Genomic DNA, 16,412 nt, shown 5'->3' on the forward strand with positions numbered 1-16,412 from the left:
AAAATTGAGTTCAGTCTGTTTGCAATCTTAGGCAAATCTATGGATTGTGCTGATTAATTGGACAATAGCTGCTCTAACACGCTAAAGGGAAAAATGAAAAGGAGGAGGATCACCAAGTTCAATATCAGCTGTGATGTCAGCAAACTTCTAGAATCCATCATTCAAGTGAAAATTAGAACATAATTATTGTGTTACTGAATATTTGCAAACGTGGTTCAGTGAAAAGCAGGTTACACTTTTAAACTGGGAGAACCTGAGGAAAACGTGACTGCTAAAAGCAACTTGAATGTAACGCCTAAGATTTTTTTTGAAAAGACGGCTTTAATTAGGGTATCACAAGAGACTTGCGTTCAAAGAATACAGACACATGGCGCAAGTAGTAATGTAGCCATACGAGATAAAACTGGTTAAACAGGAATTGGACAGTTAGAGGAAAATGCTGTTGTCTGGATTGTGCCAGGGTCACATGTTTTGTGTGCAATTCTGTTCTAAGCTTATGAACAATTCAGCCTTGCGTATATTTGGTGTACGACAAGAGCATCAGGAAGGCAAATTGAGGTGGAGGAGAAACTAAGCAGGTCAGGATCCTCCACAGAAAATCCATCAGAGGAGTAAATGGTCACAAGCACCAACCGATTCCCTCAAACAGACTATGTGGGAATTAACCCATTATAAACAGCAACTGCACCTCAAATTGCAAATTAATAAATTTCACTAAGAGTGATTTAGCCACAGTGGATTTCTTTAAGTTTTGGGACACCCAAGGTAGAAAAGCAAATTACTCTAGGATGAGACGTTGAGATTATAAGTAGCATCTCACGATACTTGTTATTTGAACTGAAATGTAGAAATCGAAAAGACTTAATGCAGTTTATTTTAAAAAATGTGAACACTTTTCTCAGAATGAGTGCAGAATAGCCATTTCCTCAAGTTGGAAGTCAGTAATGAGTGATTATCAAGTTAAAAATATTAGTCACGTAGTGAAGAGTGGATTGAGGACAATTCTGCTGCCGAGGACTGCTGAAGCAGAAAATGCTTTGCCAGAGGTCTTGAGGAAGAGACCTTAAAGATTATTTGAAGTAGAGCAAGGTTAAGGACTTTGCTGAAAATAGTAGTACAGCAAGTTTACTTTAGCATTATTCTAGAAAAAGCTAGCATAGATACATTGGGTTGAATACCTTTGTCTTGTAAACTTATAAACTATACAGGCAGAGTACACAGCAGGGAAACAGACCCTTGTGTCCAATTGTTTGTGCCAAAAATAATCCCAAACTAAACTAGTCCCACCTACCTGCTCCTGGCCCATATCCCTCCCAAGCTTTGCTATTCAACTGAAGTGTCTTTCGGTACAGTGTAACTCTGCCTACATCCACCACTTCCTCAGGAAGTTCTTAGCTTTTGTCGGTCAATTCCGTCCTAGCAAACGCTATTTGTCTTCCCACACAACCCCCTTTTCATTCCATTTTTGTTGTTTACTGTATTTGGTAAACATTTTTGACATTAGCCACAAAATAACATCTCATGCAAAAGTGGCTCATACTGCATTTTCTCCCCCTTGGTCCAGGAACTCCCTACCTATGTCCGTGACACCACCCTCGCCCTCCACCTCCTCCAGAACTTTCAATTTCCCAGTCCCCAACACCTCATCTCGACCATGGATGTCCGGTCGCTATACACCTGCATTCCCCACACAGATGGCCTGAAGGCCTTCTGCTTCTTCCTGTCCCGTGGGCCCGACCAGTCCACCACACTGATACCCTCAACAACTTCTCTTACAATTCCTCCCACTTCCTACAGACAAAGGAGGTGGCCATGAGGTACCCGCATGGGTCCAAGCTGTGCCTGCCTCTTTGTAAGTTACGTGGGACAATCCCTCTCCTGTGCCTACACTGGCCCGAAACCCCACTTCTTCCTCCATTACATTGACGACTGTATCAGTGCCGCCTCATGCTCATACGAGGAGCTCGAACAGTTCATTCACTAGACCAACACCTTCCAACCCAACCTTCGTTCACCTAGACCATCTCTATACCTGCCTGTCTCCATCTCCAGCAACTACTGAGAAACCAATATCTATTTCAAGCCCACAGACTCCCACAGCTACCTAGAATACACCTCTTTCCAACCATCTTCCTGCAAAAAAATGTCATCCCCTATTCCCAATGCTTTCGCCTTCGCTGCATCTGCTCCCAGGATGAGGCATTCCACTCCCGCACATCTCAGACGTCCTCGTTTTTCAAGGACCGCAACTGTCTCCCCCGCGCACCACTCCCCCCACCCCCAACCCCTCAGTGGTCGAGAACATCCTCGCTGTCTCCCGCACTTCCCGCAACTCATCCCTCACACCACCTCCCTGCAATAAAAACAAAGCAGAATCCCTCTAGTCCTCACATACCACCCTACCAACCTCTGGATCCAATGCATCATCCTCCAACACTTCCGCCCTCTGCAATCCGACCCCACCACCAAAGATATCTTTCCCTCCCCACTCTTATCAGCCTTCCAGAGGGACCACTCTCTCTGCGAGTCCCTTGTCCTCTCCACACTCCCCTCCAGCCCCATGACACCCAGCATTTTTCTCTGCAACCGCAGGAAGTGCTACACCTGCTCCTACACCTCCCCCCTCATCCCCATCCCAGGCCCAAAGACTACTTTCCATATCAAGCAGATGTTCACCTGCACATCTGCTAATGTGGTATACTGCATTCGTTGTTCCTGCTGTGGCCTCCTCTATATCGGGGAAACCCAGTGGAGGCTTGGGGAACTGCTCTGCAGAACACCTACGCTCAGGCTGCAATGAACAACTGCATCTCCCATTCCGCAGACATGCCCTTCCTGGGCCTCCTGCAGTGCTACAACGATGCTACCCATATTCTGCTTGGGAACCCTGCCGCCCAATGGTATCAATGTGGGCTTGACAAGCTTCCACATCTCCCCTACCCCTACTGCATCTCAAAATCAGCCCAGCTTGTCCCCACCTCCCTAACCTGTCCTTCCTCCCACCTAAAGCCCCACCCCGATCTCCTACCTACTAAACTCATCCCACTCCCTTGACCTGTTCGTCCTCCCTGGACTGACCTATGCCCTCCCTACCTCCCCACCGACACTCACTTTACAGGCACCATTTTAACTCCCACTCCCTTTCCTCAGCCGACATGTCCATCCTGGGCCTCCTGCAGTGCCACAATGATGCCACCCGAAGGTTGCAGGAACAGCAACTCATATTCCACTTGGGAACCCTGCAGCCCAATGGTATCAACGTGGATTTCACAAGCTTCAAAATCTCCCCTCCCCCCCACTGCATACCAATACCAGCCCAGCTCATCTCCATCCCCCTCTGCATCCCAAAACCAGCCCAGCTCGTCCCTGCCTCCCTAACCTGTTCTTCCTCTCACCTATCCCCTCCGCCCACCTCAAGTCGCACCTCCATTTCCCACCTACTAACCGCATTCCACCTCCTTGACCTGTCCGTCCTCCCCAGACTGACCTATCCCCTCCCCACCTCCATGGTCCTCTCCACCTATCTTCTCCTCTATCCATCTTCGGTCCACCTCCCCCTCTCTCCCTATTTATTTCAGAACCTTCTCCCCATCCCCCTCGCTGATGAAGGGTCTAGGCCTGAAACGTCAGCTTTTGTGCTCCTTGGCCTGCTGTGTTCATCCAGCTTCACACTTTATCTTGGATTCTCGAGCATCTGCAGTTCCCACTATTGCTGGCTCCATCTCCACCTCCACCTCTTTGACCAGTCTGTCTGTTCTTCACCTTTCTTCTCCTCTATTCATCCTGTATCTGCCTCCCCCTCTCTCCCTATTTATTTCAGAATCCCCTTCCCCTCCCCCATTTCTGAAGGAGGGTCCTGGCCCAAAACATCAGCTTTCCTGCTCCTCTGATGCTGCTTTGCCTGCTGTGTTCTTCCAGCTGTACACCTTGTAATCTCTACTTCTGTAGAATTGTTTATTTTTAAGATGCTATTCGCATTAATGTATTCCACTCTAACATGCGCAGAACCAGTTTGAAGTCCAAAACAACACCATGGTGAACAGATTAAAATCTTCTGGTCCCTTCAGAAGATACCAACTCATCACCCACTTGGTTTCCTGAGCAATGGCCTCCGGTAGTATATCTAGTCTGAGCTGGGCTTATTCAAATTAAATTTGGCTATCAATCTAACAGCATTACACGAGAATTTGATTTGCATTCCCTGGAATATTTAAGATCAAAGATAATGAAACAGATGGGTTTAAGATTTTCAAAGCAGTTGCTTCAGGCAATTGGGATAAACAATTTTCCCTGGTGGGAGATTCAAGAACAAGCCCACAGAACATTAAAAAGAGCCACACCATTCAGGGATGATACCAGGAAGAAATCCATCACAGAACGGGGAGTGGAAATCTGCAACTCTCAGCCCCAAAGCTAAAATCAGCTGCAACTGGAAATCAGAAGAAAGTTTCAAACCATACTGGATTTTTGTTCGATAAGACTAGGCAGTAAAGAATACCACTCACACTCCCTCCTTAATGGTTTACCTGTAGCAGACGGATATCAAAGCCGTTTCCATTATGCTTCTGTTGCTTATTGTATGCTGCCTTGCTCCTATCTTGCAATTTTCAGCATTTCCGACACTGCCCACACAAGAACACATTACATGCAAAAATGGCTCCTTCTTCAGACAGGTTTTTGTACAATTGACCAAGGAGGCACCTCACCACTGCCCTCTCAAGGACAACAAGGGATAAGTAATAAAGGTGACCCAGTCAGCAGCACCCACATCCCATGAATGAATAAACAAACAGGTTAGGAAGTTGGGTTAAGAAATAGATCAGCAGAACAGGTTAAAGGGGCTGAATAGCTTTCTGTTCTAGGCAGCTGTTATTGTCTACTTTTTTTAAAAGGAGAATGATTGTTGTTTATTGCACAAGTTAAATTAACTTATTACCTTGCACAGATGGCAAGCTTTTCACGTAGTCCCTTTAAGTTGAGCTTGCAGCAAGAACTTCAGCATAAAACAGGGCTTCTTGCTGTACTCAGCTCGGACATTAACGGTACATCACAATCTGTTTACAACCAGTTTCAGCTCGACATCACTGAAACCTGTGCAATTCCATTGCTGTGACCTGTACCAACTCAAATCATCAAGGCCTGCTAATTTACATCTCAGAGTATTAAAGGAAATGGCCTCAGGAAATATTGCTTGCGCTGGTGGCCATCTGCCAAATTCTACAAACTCTGCAGTGGCTCCTACAGATTGCACGACAAAGGTAGCCCCACTATTTAAGAAGACGAGAACAGAAACAAACTTATAATTAGTTAGCATCATCATTGGGGAATATGATCATTTTATAATGAATGGTGATAACATTTGGAAAGCATTAACAGGATTAGACAAAGCTAGCATGGGTTTTTGAAAAGCAAATTATGCTTAACAAATCTACAGTTTTTTTGAGAATCTAACTCAAAGAATAGATAAGGGAGAAATAGTGGATAAGGTATATTTGGATTTTCAGAAAGCATTGAAAAGGTCCCTAAGAGTATCATGAGAGAAGTTTCAAGCACATGGGATGTAGGGGAACTATTGCTACAGACTCAATTGGTTGACAAACAGGAACCAGAGTGGGAATGGACAGACCATTTTGTAAGAGGCAAGTTCTGACTAGTGGAGTACCCCAAGGACCAGTGTTTGGGCCTCAGGTATTCATGATTTATTTCAATGACCTGGATCAAGGAATTGAATGCTACGTTTTTGAATTTCCTCATGATAAAAACTGGGCTTGATTGAGAGCTGTAAACAAGATGCAAGGAGGTTGCAAGGTGATTTAGTCAAGTTGAATCAGTGGGCAAACATAGACGCAGCACAACATGACAATGTGAAGTTATACTTTACAGTGTGAAATAGAAAGAGCTCTATTTAAATGATGATTTATTGGTAAGTTTGGATCTAAATAGGATCACCTTGTTAGCAGTTGCACGAAGTAGAGAGCGAAGTGTAATAAGCAATTAGGAAGGTAAATGGTATAATGGCCTTCACTGTGTTGTAGTGATGTCTTACTGCAGTTATACAGGGCCTTGGTGTAGGCACACCAAGCACCGCACAGTTTTGGTCTCCAACCTAAGGATATGCTTGCCACACAGAGTTTGCAAAGGTTATTTCAATTGATACCACGTTAGGCAGAACTGCCCTTTGAGGGGAGATGAGTTTCACTGGGCCTGTATTCACGAGTTTATAAGGATAAGAGATGGTCTGATTGAAATGTATAAAATTCTAAAAGGGCTGGATAAACTCTCTGCAGGGAGGATGTTTCCCCAGTTGGGAGTCTAGAACCAGGAGACACTGTTGCAGTATATGGACAGCTCATTTAGTACTGAGATTGAGGAAAACTTTCTTCATCCAAACAGTAGTGAATGGTAGTGCATGTGCACAATTCTTGATTACAGAAGGTTGCTGAGGTCAAGTCACTAAATATATTCGAGAGACAGATAAAGTTTTAGATTTTTAAGGCCATCAAGAGTTATGGGAAGTCAGCAGGAATATGATATTGAGGTAGATGGCCAGCTGTGATCATACTGAATAGCGGATCAGGTTAAAAGGGCCAAATGAATTACTTCTGCTCCTTGTTTCTACATAGGGGTACAGCAATCACTTCCCACAAAGTTCGAGGGTGCTCTGAGATAGCAAGAATTGCAGATGCTGGAGTCAAAGTCAATGGTATGGAGCTGGAGGAACACAGGTGGTCAGGTAACATCCCAGGAGCAGGGAAGCTGACGTTTCAGGTCAGGACCCTTCATCAGGACTGATACACTGACACAGAAACACAAAAGATATGAGCAGGTGGCAGCCATTTGGCCGTTCGAGCCTGTAGTGCCATTCCTCACGATCATGTGTGATCAGCTAAAAGTGCAGAGAACCAATTCATGTCTATAATAATGGCTCATGCACTTAGCAGCTGACTTCATCACAAAAGCTTTATTCTCTGCTCGTAAGCTTGAATCAATCAGCATGGCAATACATAAATCACAGGGGACTAAGTTCGTTGCAAATTAACCCCAAATAGAATTGAGAAACTTGAGTTTTCCTCAATGCAACACTTTTGTCAGTTTTCAGCTTTGATACATTGATACTCAGAGACTAAATTCATTAAAAAGTTACTTCAATAGACAATAGGTGCAGGAGTAGGCCATTCGGCCCTTTGATCCAGCACCACCATTCGTTATGATCATGACTGATCATCCACAATCGGTATCCTGTTCCTACCTCATCCCCACAACCCTTCATTCCACTATCTGTAAGAGCTCTATCCATCTCTTTCTTGAAAGTATCCAGAGACTTGGCCTCCACTGCCTTCTGGGGCAGAGCATTCCATATATCCACCACTCTCTGGGTGAAGAAGTTTCTCCTGAACTCTGTTCAATATCAAATACAATTTCAGACATGGAACTAGATCAATACATCACAACCTAGCAAATTCTGCAGAACAATATCAGAAACAGGTTATTGTAAAATGAAACTAAAAACCTCCACCTTTAGGCAAATGGTATAAAATAGCATCAGAATACTGAACCAACATGAAAATGTTTAGTGATTTCATTCCATGCCTCCAAATTTCACCTTGGAAAGACCAATAGCCTTGCCATCCACGCTCCAGTCTTGCCTGTTCCTATGCACACAGAAGTTAGCATCCTGTCTCAATTTTCAAAACATCTCAGTCTCATCTGAACAGTTTCTCTAACCATTTGCACATAATATCTGAAACATGATGATTATCTTGGTTCGTTAGAGTTCACTTCCCAACCTAGAAGTTAGGTGAAGCAGATTCTGGAACTTTTCCAGTTAATCAGCATCCTAGCAGTAGAAAAAGGTTACTTTTGTAAAGTTAGCCCTCTGTGTCTTTCTCTCACTACGTATGATGCCTGACCTGAGCAATTCCAGTATTTTGTTTATATTTCAAAACTTCATTGCTTTAAATTCCTTCCCAGTTAGACAGAAGCACAGAGCAGAAAAACAGCTTTTGTGAGAATGTTCACAAATACAAGGAGGACAGGTAGGTCAGATGACTAAGATGCCCCATAGAACATTTTCTTTGTTGGTTCAGACACTGAAGAAAAACAAAGAGCTTTTCTGAGAACAAGATGAAACATTAGGTCACAACTATAGTACCACCGACAGTCCTGTCATCACTTTACAGGTAGAAAGTGATTGCATGAGATGCTAAAAGGAATCTTGTGAATGGTACACAATTTTTAACAATGAGGAAACATTGGATATGCTGGAATAGTTGTGCAAGCAGAGCAGATGGAGGTTATTACAAAATTTAATTGTAATGTATAAAATTATGTTAAGCCTAGGTTGGGCTGATAGGAAGACCTTATTTCCATGAGCAGAAGGATCAATAACCAGAGATCATAGATTTAAACTGACAGGATTAGAAAAAAGGTCAGGAGTAATCTTTTCATCAGAGTTGATAATAGTGGGGTCAGGCTGTAGACCTAAAGCTGCAAAGTGGGAGTATGTTGGGTAGGTCTTTATGAACCACAATGAACCAAATGATAATCTGTATGGTCAACGCATGTTTTGTAACAGAAAGGACTGCTTTGCTGAAAATCTCAGGATTCCTTCGGGTGCTCCGGTTTCCTCCCACAGTCCAAAAATGTGCAGGTTAGGTGTTTTGGCCGTGCTAAATTGCTTGTAGTGTTCATGAATGTGCACATTAGGTGGGTTATAGGGGTATGGGTCTGGTTGGGATGCTCCAAGGGTTGGTGTGGAATTATTGGTCCGAAGGGCCCGTTTCCACACTGTCAGGATTCTATGATTTTATGATTCTTAATCCCTAGTCATGAGTTAAAATTAGTGCCTGGCTCAAGATGTGCTACCAGGAACAGGGATGTCACTTCAGTGAGCATTAGCACCAGGTCTGGCAAAAGTGGAAGTTGTTCTGCAAAGGATTGAAGAGAGAGGATGTTAATGTCCTGTCAAAAAAGGCGAATTCCAAAAGCAATAAAATATTTTAATAGTAGGACTTCAGAAAATACAAAAAACCAAGATTAGTCAGTAGCGATGGAAACAGTTGGGAATTTAATGGGAGAAAACAGTAATAAACAGGAGACACTCAAAATATAGGAATGATAAAATTCTAGAGATGTTAATTATCCAATTAGGATAAGGGTAGAAGTGGAAAGTAGTTCACAAAGCAGGTACAGGAATCCTTCCTCATTATGTTTGTCAATCTACATGACAGAAGCATTAATAGAGGTGGTTACAAGATACGAACTCAAATTGTGCAATACAACAAATGCCAAATGAACAATTTGACAGCAGTGAGAATTTTTTTTTTCATTCATGGGACGATGGCATTGCTGGATAGACATTTATTGCCTATCCCTAAGTGCCCAGAGGGCAGTTCAGAGTCACCCACATTGCTGTGGGTCTGGAGTCACATGTAGGCCAGACCAGGCAGTTTCCTTCACTAAGGACATTAGTGAACCAGATGGGTTTCTCTGACAATCCACAATGGTTTCATGGTCATCATTAGATTCTTAATTCCAGGTATTTTTATTGAATTCAAATTCCACCTTCTGCCATGGCAGGATTCAAACCCAGTTCCCTAAAATGTTATCTGGTTCCCTGGATTAACAGTCCAGCAATAAATACCATTATGCCATGACCTCTTGAAACATGAAGGCCTAATTTAGAAGTAAAATACAATAAACGTCTGAGAGATAATTAGACCTGACTAATTTGCAAAATTAAGTGAGGGAGGAAAAACAAGTCAAAAGACCCACATGGGGTGCAAAAAGACAGCAATATCACTGACAAATTAGATCCCATTAATACTATACAAACTGGTTGCAATATATAAAGTGGCCAAGGGGTCTACCAAGGGATATCAATAGTTTGAAGGTGCGGGCAAAGATGCGGCAAATGGACTATCTAGAGGGAAAAAGTGACATAGCTTTTTTTAATTCTTCCCGTCAAACACCGAAATAGTGAAAGGTTGCAGAGCTCTAACACGTGGAGGATCCGGCCCCCAGATACAGGTATCACAAAAGTTACTGCACGGTTATAGCTAGTAATTAGGAAGGCTAACGGAAACTCCCTTCTTCTGAGTAATCAACATCTCGTTTCTATTTGCTCGAATGACGGAGCATTCAGAGCTACACAAGCTTTTTTTTTTATTAAATTCACAATCCTTTGAGTGAAAAAATCCGCACCTTGGACCTAATTTGGCCAATCACTGACCTGAGACTGTGATCCTAAGTTGTTTACTCTCCAACTTAGGTGAACACATTTCCAGCACAAGTTAGTATTTCCCACATCAACATTCTACAATCTCAGAATGCAAATTTTTGGCAGTGAATCAAGTCCAATAGAAAATTGATTAAAACTGCACAAGTCAATCACCACAAAATTGCCATATTAAGGACAGAATGGAGACTTCCATCATTCCTACGTTGACCTAATTTGGGAAACAGGCGGTGGTGAAACATCTAAGCTTTATCCAGCCTAACATGTTTTGCCAAGTTAGTGCTCGCTGTCCTTTCAAAACATGAAACATTTATTAATGACAGCAAGTAAGTGACACGAGTAAAAGAATCAAAGCCGGTATCCACAAAAGCACAATAATGGACTCGCATATACGCCAATAAAGATGCATTGGACCAAAGAGCATGACATCAGAATATAATTCTTTTTAAAGGAAGTCAGAACCTTCCATTCAGTTCAAACAAAGTCAGTTAGTTTGTGCTGAAACTTAGCTTAATGCTTGATGAGCAAATATCCAAATCAGTAACAAATCAAAAGGCCATAGAGCTAAACCTTTTCAGCATCTGTTATTTACTTTACATGAATTATGTACTTTACATGAATTATGTAAATTCAGTTCTGGTGAAGGTAACCAAGATATACAGGTTCAATAAAATTCAGGAACAAAAACTAATAACGTAAAAATATCACCAAACAGTCTTTGTTCAGTTAAAATGGAGATGTAAAAGTTTAGTGCAACAAGAGCATAATCTATGTTCTTTGGAAAAAAAAACACAACTGAAATCTGCCCATAACCCAATTTTATAGTCAGATTTCCAATTTGTTCAGTTTGAGACTATGCCACAAGGACAATTCACTGTTTGTTTTCCAATTAATCAGATATACAGTTAGAAAGGCTCAAAGTAACAGGATTGCCTGTTCACCCACTGCAGCCAGTTCTGTCAGTCAAATCGTGACTTAGAATCACAGAATCCCTACAGTGTGGGAGCAGGCCAGCCAGCCCGAGTTCACAATGCGCCTCCGAGCAGCAGCCCATCCAGACCCACTCCCCTAGTCTGCCATGGTAACCCTGGCTAAACCATCCAGCCTACACATCACTGGACATTATGGGCAATTTTACCATGGCTAATCTACATAACTTGCACATCTTACAACTGTGGAAGTAAACCGGATACTTGTATCTCAACTCGAATTATCCACCTGGCTCTACAATCATTAGCAGTGATGGCAAGGAGCCTTCTTGAAGCAGTGCAAGCCATGGGGTGTAGGTACACCCACAGTGCTTTTAAGAAGGGACAGAGAATTTTGATCCAGTAACAGTAAAGGAACATTGTTTCAGCTCAAGATGGTGTGGGAGTGGGAGAGAGAACTGCAAATGATGTTCCAATACGTTTGGTCCTCTTATCCTTCTAGATGGTCAGGTCTTGGGAAAGGTAGGTGCTACAATAGAAGTCAAGTTGTTGCATTGCAACATGCATATGATGCATCCTGCTGCCATCATGTATTAATCATAAAGGGAGTGAGCATTGAAGGTGAAGGAAGGAAATGTCAACTGAGTGCACTACCTTGTCTAGGACTATGTTGAGTTTTGAATGCTGTTGGAGCTGTATTCAGCTACTTAAATATAAAATATTACATCATGCATCTGATGTGCCAAGTAGATGGTAGACAGGTTTTGGGCAATCAGGTGGCTAGCTATTTATTGCAGAATTCCCAGTCTCTGGCCAGCTCTAGTAGTGACAACGTTTAGACAGCCAGAAAGTGAGATGAAGCAGAAAAAGGTGTTTGCCAAGTGAGGCCTAAGCTGAAGACAAAGTGAATAAAAAGAGGCTAGGAGAAGGCACGAGCAGCTTACATGAAAGGGAATGCTAAAGTCTTGAAAAGACACATAAAACAGTAAAGTAGTAACAAGAGTAGAATTAACTAGGACCAAAAATAAAAATAATCTATACATGATCAGATCACGAGGTTTGACATTCTACTCATAAGCATGCTTCTCTATTGTCATCTTACAGCTTAATTTAATGCCAGGTACTTGAGAAACTTAGTAACAAAATGTTTATACAGAATAATTAGCCGAGATAATGTCTGTTGGATTCTTCAACACCACAATATCCATGAACAGTTTGTTTTACTGGAAATGACAAACATTACTATGTAGTTAAGACTCCCTGTTGGAGCACGTGTACATCATTCCCTACCCCAGAGAACTGTGCAAATTCACTGACAACGTTGAAGATACATCACAGATAATGACAAATTACTTCCCAGAAACACGAGTCCACTGGGAGGAGGATTTGAAAGAAATTACTGTTAGTTTAAAAAATGTTGAGAAATTAATGGAATTGAAGGCTGAAAAGTCCCAAGATCCTGGTAACGGATGTTAAACTAGCTGGCCATGGAGATGGCAAAGCCATTGGCTGTCATCATTCAAAATTCTGTAGACTGCAGAATGCTCTAGCAGATTGGATGGTGGCACATATAACTTTACTAATACAAAAAGGAAAAGGACAAAAAAAATTGCAAACCAGTCAGCTCAGTATCTGTAGCCGATTTTAAAAAACTAGGGTCTTCAATAAAACATGCAACACAGGATATTTCAAAAATCAATACAATTAGACAAATTCAACTTGAATTTATTAAGGGTAATCATATTTGACAAACTTACTGGAGTTTTTCTTAAGGTTTAACTCATAAATGAGAAAGTGTACTTGGTGTATTTGGATTTTCAGACAGCTTTTGATTAAGTCCTACATGAGAGGGGCATGTACAACCTTCAAGAGTGTAGGATTGAGTGTAACAACATGGCATGCATTGAGAATTGATTTGCAGACAGCAAACAATAAGTGGGTTTTTTCCTTCGGAGAGGACAGTACTACAGAGATCAGTGCTTAGGCCCCAGCTATTCATGATACACACCAATGATTTGGATAAGGGAACCCTAAAGCAATATTTTTAAGCTCGCTGACAACAAACTGTGTGGAATTGAGAGTGGTGACAACAAAGAGAGGCTTTGAGGGGTTTTAAAGAAGTTAATATTGGACGCACAAATACATTGCAAATGCAATATAAGGTGGTTAAGTCTGAAGATATCCATTGTGCAAGGAAAAACAATGACATATTATTTAAACGTTCAGAGTTTGGGAAATGTTGATCGAAAAATGTACCTGGGTAAAAGTACACGAGTCACTGAAAACAAGAATACAGACAGTGCAAGTGGTTAAGGCGGAAAATGAGGCGTTGACTTTCGTTCCAAGGGGATTTGAGCACAGCAGCACAAATGTCTTGCTGCAGCTGTACAGGGCTTTGGTAAAACCACATCTAGAGTAGCACGTGCAGTTTTGGCTTCGTGACCCAAGATACTGTTGCCATAGAGGGAGTTCACCCAAAGTTTACCAGCTAATTCCAGAGAAAACAGGTTTTGTCCTCAGATGAGGCTGGGTTCACTGGGCATGCATTCACTAGAGTTTTAAGGAATTAGAGGGATCTCAATAAATACATAACATTCTGATAGGGTTGGATAGACTGATAGAGGAAGACAAATTCCCCCTTGTAGGCAATCTAGAACAAGGGGTCACAATTTCAGCATACAGTGTAGACCATTTCAGAGTCTGAGGAGAAATTTCTTAACTCAGTGACAAACATGTGGAATTATCATCTACCACACAAGCCAGATTATTGAATATATTTAAGAAAGCAATAAGCGGATCTCTAGGCATTAAAGGTATGAATAGGTATAGGAAGAGAGCAGGAGAATGGCATTGAAACATAGGATCAGCCATGATTAAGTTAAATGGCAGAAGAGTCTTGATGAGTTGGGTGGCCAACTCCAGATCCTAAGTTCACAAGCTGCTTCCTGTCCACCTAATAGAAGAGAAGGTTGATTGGAGAGGTGCTCACAATCAGTTTTCCAGCTATCATAGAAAGAGAGAAACCGTTCTCATCAGGGAACGTTTGAGATCAGTGGAACCAATTTAAGGCAAGACAAGACAACCAACAAAAACATGAGGAAACTCTTTGTATGCAGCAAGCGGTTAGGATTTGGAACACAGAGGTAAAGGTAAGTTCCTTCACAGTTTTCAAAACAAGGGGACTGGATAGGCACATGAGCAGAGAAAACTTCAAGGGCTTTTCGGGGGAGGCGGTGGGGGGGGGGAAGCATAGGATCTGAGCTCTACTTGCAAACACTCAACACGGACACAATTGATCCAAACAGCCTCTTTCTGCACTGTGAATAGCCTATTATTCTCTGAAATGAGACAGCAGAAGGTTGCCAGACTGGACGCGTTATAGAGACAAGAAAAGTTAAAGCAATGGGGGATACGAACACAAAAAGGTGAGAATTTTAAAACCAAAGTGTCACTGCACAGTGAGGCAACATAGATCAAGAAACATGGGGACCAATTCTGACTGGGACTTTGAAGATTTAGAATATATAGAGCAGTATTTTGAAGGATCTCATACTTATGAATTTTCAAGTTTAACAAGTTGGTGGTGCTGTTGATCTGCTTCTCAACAATCACCTAAAAGTGCCTCAATTGCTGGTAAAAGACCCATAGCAACTAGTATTTCAACTGTATGATGGTAAAGAAGGATATATTCTCCCACAAACAATGCAAATGCAGGGAAATTGAATCCACCATTTAGTTTGTACACAGTTTCAAAGTAGGCATGTGAAATTTTGTATTGGTCTGTTTCAGCGAAATCCCTAACATCTGGTTTTCTGCCAACATTTTTCAAAAATATCAGTTTATACGTTCAACAAGGAATTTATAAAAGAACTACCACTTTGGCAAAATGGGCATAGTTTGTTAGGTGGGAATCTGAACAGCTTCTAATTTTCCCCGATACATCGTAAGCTTTAATCCTTCCAATAAAACACTCAACATAACCAAACAGCCCCCATGTCCCAATCAATTATTGTAAAGATCAGACAGAATCGTGAGCCCAGAAATTATTAGTCAGTTAAAAACAACATTCAGGCCAATTTATCTTTAAACTATCCCAAAATCTGCTGTTAATAACTTACATCGATGCAGCTTTAGACTCGTTCACTCCAAAGTAATTTTATACAAAACCTGTCATCTGGGCAAAGAATTTTGACTTCTCAGGTAATTCTTGCCAATAACTGGGTAGAAACAAATTCAGGTCGACTCAGTAGCAATACAACCCTGTGTGCAGTGTGACACTGACTGACATATCCAAAAGGTATCAGATCAATCTTTAGACAATGAAATGTGAGGCTGGATGAACACAGCAGGCCCAGCAGCATCTCAGGAGCACAAAAGCTGACGTTTCGGGCCTAGACCCTTCATCAGAGAGGGGGATGGGGAGAGGGAACTGGAATAAATAGGGAGAGAGGGGGAGGTGGACCGAAGATGGAGAGTAAAGAAGATAGGTGGAGAGGAGAGTACAGGTGAGGAGGTGGGGAGGGGATAGGTCAGTCCAGGGAAGATGGACAGGTCAAGGAGGTGGGATGAGGTTAGTAGGTAGGAGATGGAGGTGTGGCTTGGGGTGGGAGGAAGAACAGGTTAGGGAAGCAGAGACAGGTTGGACTGGTTTTGGGATGCAGTGGGTGGAGGGGAAGAGCTGGGCTGGTTGTGTGGTGCAGTGGGGGCAGGGGACGAACTGGGCTGGTTTTGGGATGCGGTGGGGGAAGGGGAGATTTTGAAGCTGGTGAAGTCCACATTGATACCATTGGGCTGCAGGGTTCCCAAGCGGAATATGAGTTGCTGTTCCTGCAACCTTCGGGTGGCATCATTGTGGCACTGCAGGAGACCCATGATGGTCAATCTTTAATTTATTCAGAGCTAGCTGATTGCAACCAGCATCCCATTCCAACTCATGAAAAAGGGTTTATAAAAAAAAATTCTGAAAAAAAAAACATGCTGTTAACTTAACAGACGACATTCATTCCATTGAAGATTGACATATTTGCATACAGTAAACAGAATACTCAGTTACCAAATATGTAACTTCTCATGGGTAGCTGGGAGACAGTTCACTCCTGGGTGATTTGCTGTGAATAGCTTAAAGTGACAATGACTTCATACTCAACACTGCCAAGCCACACATGCCACTATGACAACAAATGCAGGATTTAAAACTTCCAGAAATATCAGTATAACTAAATGGAAAACATTATCCAGCACTTTTC

The 16,412-nt window shown here is 42.2% G+C and overlaps 1 protein-coding gene across 1 annotated transcript in view; it reads right to left on the minus strand.

Annotated features, from left to right (window-relative positions):
- Nucleotides 1-16,412, minus strand: part of LOC125465683 (hippocampus abundant transcript 1 protein-like) — a 115,126-nt gene that overhangs the window by 38,490 nt on the left and 60,224 nt on the right. The window lies entirely within an intron of this gene.

This window comes from Stegostoma tigrinum, chromosome 30 (genome assembly GCF_030684315.1).
Source record: "Stegostoma tigrinum isolate sSteTig4 chromosome 30, sSteTig4.hap1, whole genome shotgun sequence".
Classification (NCBI taxonomy): domain Eukaryota; kingdom Metazoa; phylum Chordata; class Chondrichthyes; order Orectolobiformes; family Stegostomatidae; genus Stegostoma; species Stegostoma tigrinum.